This window comes from Anthonomus grandis, chromosome 7, assembly GCF_022605725.1.
Source record: "Anthonomus grandis grandis chromosome 7, icAntGran1.3, whole genome shotgun sequence".
Lineage (NCBI taxonomy): Eukaryota > Metazoa > Arthropoda > Insecta > Coleoptera > Curculionidae > Anthonomus > Anthonomus grandis.
In genome coordinates this window covers 19,769,135-19,776,077 of record NC_065552.1, presented here as the reverse complement: position 1 = coordinate 19,776,077, position 6,943 = coordinate 19,769,135, and the positions used below count along the sequence as shown (strand labels likewise).

Genomic DNA, 6,943 nt, shown 5'->3' with positions numbered 1-6,943 from the left:
TTTATTTATGATTTTTTGAAATACTGACGGCGCATTAGTTAGACCGAAAGGAACTTTTAAAAATTCATAAAGTCCATCCTTTGTGACAAACGCGGTTTTAGCGACAGAATCTTCTGTCATTTTTATTTGATAATATCCGGATGCTAAGTCTAAACTACAAAAGTATTTATATCCGGATAGTCTGTCGATCTGATCTTCGATTAATGGAAGAGGATTTCTATTTGGTACAGTGATTTTATTTAACGCTCTATAATCTATGCATAATCTACGTTCACCATCTTTCTTAGAAACTAGCAAAACTTGGCTGGCATACGGAGAATCCGATTCCCTAACTATGCCGTGCTTTAAAAGATCCCCGACCATATCTCGAATAATTTGCTTTTCTTTTTTCCGGAAATCGCCGCGGTCTTTGAATGACTGCAGTGTTACTACTTAATTCAATTCTCATTTCTTCTTTGCATGTCCCCACGTCAAACGAATTTGTAGCAAAAGATCGACTAAACCTATTTAAAGGACTAAAAGGGACCGTTCAGTACTGGCATCTTCTATACCTATATTTACATTGGATTTATGTAAAACTAAAAAGGGTCGAGCATTAAATCTTAAAGTGGATCCTATTTTAAAATAAATAACATCATTTTGTTCCGTAAAATTCTGCCCTATAAGTATGTCAACGCCTAAAATTTGTTGTTTAATTATATACAATTTAATATGTTTCTTTATTGAGTCGATATTTACATTTGCTGTTACATACTCTGATATTTCTAAGCTGTTTTCTAAGATGGTTTTAATGAAGATATTTGCTTTTAACTGAAATATTTGTAATTTTAAGCCTGGAATAATTGACTTGTTAAGCGCATTCGACTTGTTAAGAGCATTCACTTCCGAAATCAATAAAACACTTTAAAAATATATTTTCTATGTAGATGTCTTTTATGTAAGTTTTCATTGAATGGCTTAGAAACTTATTAGAAGAAGTTAATTGTCCTGTGTTATAATAGGTGACCAGTTCCCAATTGGCATTTTTTTGATTGTTATTAGGACATTGTTCTTTAAAATGACCTTTTTCGTGGCAATTAAAACAGCGAATTGAGTTTTTCTGCGAAATTTGATGGGAATATTGTTGTTAGGTCGGCGAAAAGAATTTGAAGTCGCGGAAGAAGTTAAAGGAGAACTTTCAGTACAAGAATTTTTTTAAATAACGAAATAATTTTGCTGGATTTTTAATTTCAGCAGTTTCAACCGCAAATCGAATTTGTTGGTTTTTAATATCGCCCATTACTAAATTAATTTTATCCGTGTCTGATAAGGGAATTTTCATACGGTTTATTAGTGCAAGTTTTTCAAAAGCGTATTCATATAAACTTTGGTTAGGCATAGGGATACAACTCAACATTTTTTCATATTAGCATGCAAGTCTCTCTTAGAAATAAAATTTTCAATAAGTAGATCTTTCCACTCAGACCAAGTAAATATTCGTGTAGGCAGTCCTCGATACCAAATTTCTGCCGGTCCACATAATTTACTTAACGCTAGATGACATGTTACTTAATCTGACCAATTATTAATTTCAGAAAATTCATCTACAGCGTTCAGCCATTCCTTAATATCTTTATGAACAGGATTAAACTCTTCAATAATATTGTTATTAATCACCCCAGAACGATTATTAGAATTATTAGCAATCTGATTTAAACCCTGAATTAAAGCTTGACTTAATGAATAAAAAGACTCACTACCATTTTGCTCGCTGGACATCATAGGGGGAGTGTAACTTCTTCCTTGATCCTTACTTCTTTTGGAACAATATTGAGATAACTCACCGTCACGGCGATCACGAGAACTTCCGTCCTTACTTCGGGAACGGTCGTATGCAATAGGGGAACTCGACGAGTATACATAGTTGCGTTCTTCGTTTCGGGGCATGTTGTTACACAAATATACAGAATCTCTAGAATTCAAAACTGTTTGGAATTTGTAATAGTTTATAAATATTTATGACAGTATTTGAATAATCAGTGTAATAAACAACTTTTATGTAACTCATCAATCTCATATCTCCACGGTTGATGACATCCTCATGTTATTTATTTTTATCTTGGACGAACAATTTAAGTAGGTATCAATTATATGTTTCTCTGAGTTCTTTTCGCTTTAACTATGAATACAATAAAAAACTAGAAGAATATACTTGTAACATCTTTATTCAAAAATTCTAAATATCAAAAGGTTTGGTTAAAGTAGTTAAGTAAAAAATCAAATAATTAGGCAATGTACATGATTGAAGCAACACTAAAGATTAAAAAGTTCTATCATACTCTCAGAATTAGTTGAGTGTGAACCAGCTTGTGATATGTCTGATTGAGAGTGAATAGAATCGGTAGGAGATAAGAGCGGCTGAGTAAACTGAGTTTGATGATGACCTGATTGGTAGCCATGCGGTATTGAGGGCTTTTGATATAACGGTTGTACGGCTTCTTGACTTGTCATTTGTTGGACTGATGGCGAATCTGTCGGTAATGTTGGGGTTGTAGTCGAGCGCTGTTGGAAACTTTGGTGTCCTTAATAGCTTTGATGTAATGTCGTTGGCCGTTGATTAGTTGATTGAGAATTGGACTGAGTTAAGTACCCGTAATCATATGTCTTTGAAATATTATTGTGTTGAAAGCTAGAATTTCTGCATGTATTCTCTGTATCTTCATTTAAAATTGTTAATATTTTGATCTTGGTTGCCATTTTCCTCTCCTCAGGTACCCTTTTTAAAGAGCCAAGAAGGGATAAGAGAAACATGCGATCCTCATCAGATTCTTCTTGTAACTGACGCTCGCGAGAATCTATGGATTTTTGTAGTGTTAGTATTAACGGGTCATTTTCTTTTTCGAGCTGCGTGCCTAATTTTCTTTTTTATGGTCTTTTTGCCGATCGATCAACTAACACTTCGCCACCTTCAGAAACCTGCTCCTGATCAACTTGCTCATCCTGTTCTAGCTTTTCTCTAATAGCGGTAACTTTTTGTAGAAACTGTAACTGCCTAAAATACAAGTACTCGCTTTTTCGATCAGCTCCAGACCCAGACTTTTTTTGTTTTAATCTTCTCACTTCTCGAGTATAGCATGATCTCAAACCTTTCCATTTTTTTTTGCAGTGATTGACCTAAAAAAAATCGAAAAATTACATTATTAAAGATAATATTTAAAATTCCTTCTATTAAATACTACAAAACAAAGTTAATAAATGTGCCACCAAAAATATTAATCGACGTGCGCGACCTTTTTTTCAAACACGCCCTGATTTACCTTTTATTGAATTTGTTACATATTTTTGCCGTTCACTGTATATTCTAAAAATATATTTTATTTACAGATATCTTGGGAGTGGCTGCTCGTTCATGGAAATCCATTACTACTATCGCGTCGGACATTCAACAATAGGTTCGATTATTAGCAATTATGAAAGATACTTCGCTTTACTATAAACTCAATAACAGCTTGTTAAATATTCCTAAACCCACAAGTTTATCAGAAAATGATCTGACACATTTTCCGAACGAACACATAGTTCGTAGGAGATGAAGCTTTTCCTTTATAAGTCAATCTTATGCGTCCATACGGAGGAAATACTCTTAGTTATAAAAAGAAAATTTTTAACTACAGATTATCTAGAGCTCGACGATATATAGAATGTTCCTTCGGCATTTTATCTAATAAGTGGAGAATTTTTCACAGACCATTAAATGTGTCTATAGAGTTAGCAAAAAATATTGTTAAAACATGTTATATCTTGCATAACTTTGTGCGCGCTCGAGATGGATATTCTTTTGATGATACTTTGCAAATAATTGGTTTCGAAAATGAAATTGTGGAAAGGGACTTAACCAGAGGAGGGCGAAGTGCGCTTGCGATCCGTGATGCGTTTGCCGACTATTTTAGTTATAGAAATATACTTTCTTGGCAAAATAAGATGATTCAATAAAATATAAAATGTGTATAAAAACTTACCCAAGTCTTTCTTTACGCTAATATTATGGAGTTCTGTACCTCCAAAAATATCTACCATTTCTTCCCAACTCTTCTTTTTTAAGTCGCGATTTGAATAATCACTGTTCACTGTTTGAATTTTCAAGATGATGAGTCCCATATTGACTGCCGATTATGAATTTCAATTATGAACCTTTCCGTATCAAACGCCATTGCTTCAGGAAATAAACAAGTCCAGAAAAGAAAAAAAGATCAGCGAAAAACTTCCTTGCTCAAGACCGGCTTTCAGACAACTAATCGCGAAGTGTGACAACGCTCAATATACAAGCATGCATTTTCACTACTCGCAACCAGACGCGCGACCATACCAAAGTTTACTGAATAAAATACAAGTTGCTTCACTCGGCTCCACGCGCCGAATTACCTATTCACCGCCCCTCACTTCATTTGCCGGGCGACGCTCCTACAATCGAATCTGTTGGGTTACACAGTGAGTAGAGTTTAAATCGTTTCGATGTGCAAGCGTTTTATTACTAGTTGTACCGGGTGGACTCAGCGGACTGCCAAATTATTATAATCTTATATATTAAAATTTCGACTTATTGTTCGGTAGACAGTTGTTTTACAAAGCGTGGAAGTGGTTTAATGTTTTTTAGATGTCCGAAAAATGAAAATATATATATAAAATATATATTTATATATATAATAAAATAACAAATAAGAAATAAGGGTAACCTATTACATGCCAGGTTATAGTACCTCTCTGTCTTGAGAGGGTGTGTTGTGACCAAAATAACGTGCGCAGTTTCGTTTTCACATAAAATAAAATATGAAAGTTGGATTTTAGTCAACTTCTTATTTTATTTCTTATTTTACTTTATTTGTCTGTATAAATCCAGCTTAAGAGACATTGTTTACATTTTAAAATGGCAAAATATATTTTCCTCCTCAATATTTTGTCCTTCTTTTACAATATTGCACTTTTGCCAGAGCTGTTTATCCGCTTTTTAAGTATTAAAAAATGTTATACCTTTTAAAGGTTATTTGAGTCGGAAACATAACTGAGCTTATAATGAAAAAAAACTAATCGAAAATTAATAAAATTCATAGAAAAATCGACTTAATTTAAAAGCAAAAATATTAATAAAAGCAGCAGTCCAAACAAAAATATCTTGGGGCATTAAAAAATTTAGTCACTTCGGCAACGTTGCGCTACAATCTTACCCACGTTTTACTATTTTTTGAGTTCTGTCAAAAATTATGAATGAATGAATCTCCAGCGATGTTGCCAAGGAATTAAAACAAATAAACGCTTTAAATTATTGAGTCTAAGGGCGTGTTTTGTGTTTAGAGTGTGTTTTATCAGTTTTTTGTTGTTTTCATACTTTTTTGGAGAAAATTAATGCCAAAATAAACGATCATGGTGCATTCTGGTGTAGTAAGGAGAGTAGAGCATTAAAGTCCAAATTTCATCGGTAAGTTTATTTGTTTACGTTAAAACAGCAAAAGACTTTTGTATTTTTACCACCAGCGTCGTCACATGAAAAATATTACGGTTAATTAATTATGTAATGAAATTTTTCGCCTCTATTTAAAATTGCACAAGAGCGACAAAAACAACACGTATAGATATAGAAAATTATTTGTACACTATACAATCCTTTCTCCATCCTTTTCTCTCTCACTACTAATTTTAAAACAATAAAATTCCACATTATTGGGCTGGTTATGAATGAAACATTACGTTTATTACTTATAATGTCTTTGGTAATGCTATTATTAGTCTGACAAAATAACAAAAACGTCAAAAAGTGTAGTAATCAATCATCTAAAATTCAAACATGTCATTACTTAGTAGTTATGTCTATCTTTAGTTGTTAAGTTTAGTAACAGTAATATATGCATTTTTTCACACAAACTTTTGACTTTGATTTAAAAATAAATCCTAATGAAACCAGTCGTACCAAAACAACCTTTAATAATATACCTAAGTACCTAATTATTAACAAAAAAAAATTAACCATTTAGTTCTTGAATTACGTAAACTTTGATAATGTAAAATTTATTTATTTTGGTGGTTATAAAAACGAATAATTTATAGTATTATCAATTTACATATTTTTCCCAAGTAGGTATATTAAATAATAATTTTATTCCAGATAATAAAGTTATTATAAAATCGTGCTCCGTCTTCCCCTACAGTTCGAATTAGACGAAACTCGTAAAATAATAGGTATCTTTTACCAGAATTCCCCTTTACATTTTTTGCTAGTTCCCCGTCGGCGAGGAGCTCGGCGGCCTGCCTTTGAGATCGAAAGATAAAAGGTTTTTCGCCGAGTGAAGCAACTTGTATTTTATTTAGTAAACTTTGATTCTGGTTAGATAGAAAGATACCTGTTATTTTACGAGTTTCGTCTAATTCGAACTGTAGGGGAAGACGGAGCACGATTTTATAATAACTTTATTATCTGGAATAAAATTATTATTTAATGTACCTACTTGGGAAAAATATGTAAATTGATAATACTATAAATTATTCGTTTTTATAACCACCAAAGTAAATAAATATTACATTATCAAAGTTTTCCTAATTCAAGAACTAAATGGTTACATTTTTTTTGTTAATAATTAGGTACTTAGGTATATTATTAAAGGTTGTTTTGGTACGACTGGTTTCATTAGGATTTATTTTTAAATCAAAGTCAAAAGTTTGTGTGAAAAAATGCATATATTACTGTTACTAAACCTAACAACTAAAGATAGACATAACTACTAAGTAATGACATGTTTGAATTTTAAATGATTGATTACTACACTTTTTGACGTTTTTGTTATTTTGTCAGACTAATAATAGCATTACCAAAGACATTATAAGTAATAAACGTAATGTTTCATTCATAACCAGCCCAATAATGTATAATTTTATTGTTTTAAAATTAGTAGTGAGAAAAAAAAGGATGGAGAAA

At 32.1% G+C, this 6,943-nt stretch overlaps 1 long non-coding RNA gene across 1 annotated transcript; it reads right to left on the bottom strand.

The window, feature by feature from the left end:
* Window positions 1-2,186: 2,186 nt before the first annotated feature.
* Window positions 2,187-4,274, bottom strand: LOC126738313 (uncharacterized). Its single transcript, XR_007661294.1, has 2 exons — window positions 3,999-4,274; window positions 2,187-3,153 (listed from the first exon to the last, which is right to left on the bottom strand). It is a non-coding gene; the product is annotated as an uncharacterized LOC126738313 (long non-coding RNA).
* Window positions 4,275-6,943: the final 2,669 nt, after the last annotated feature.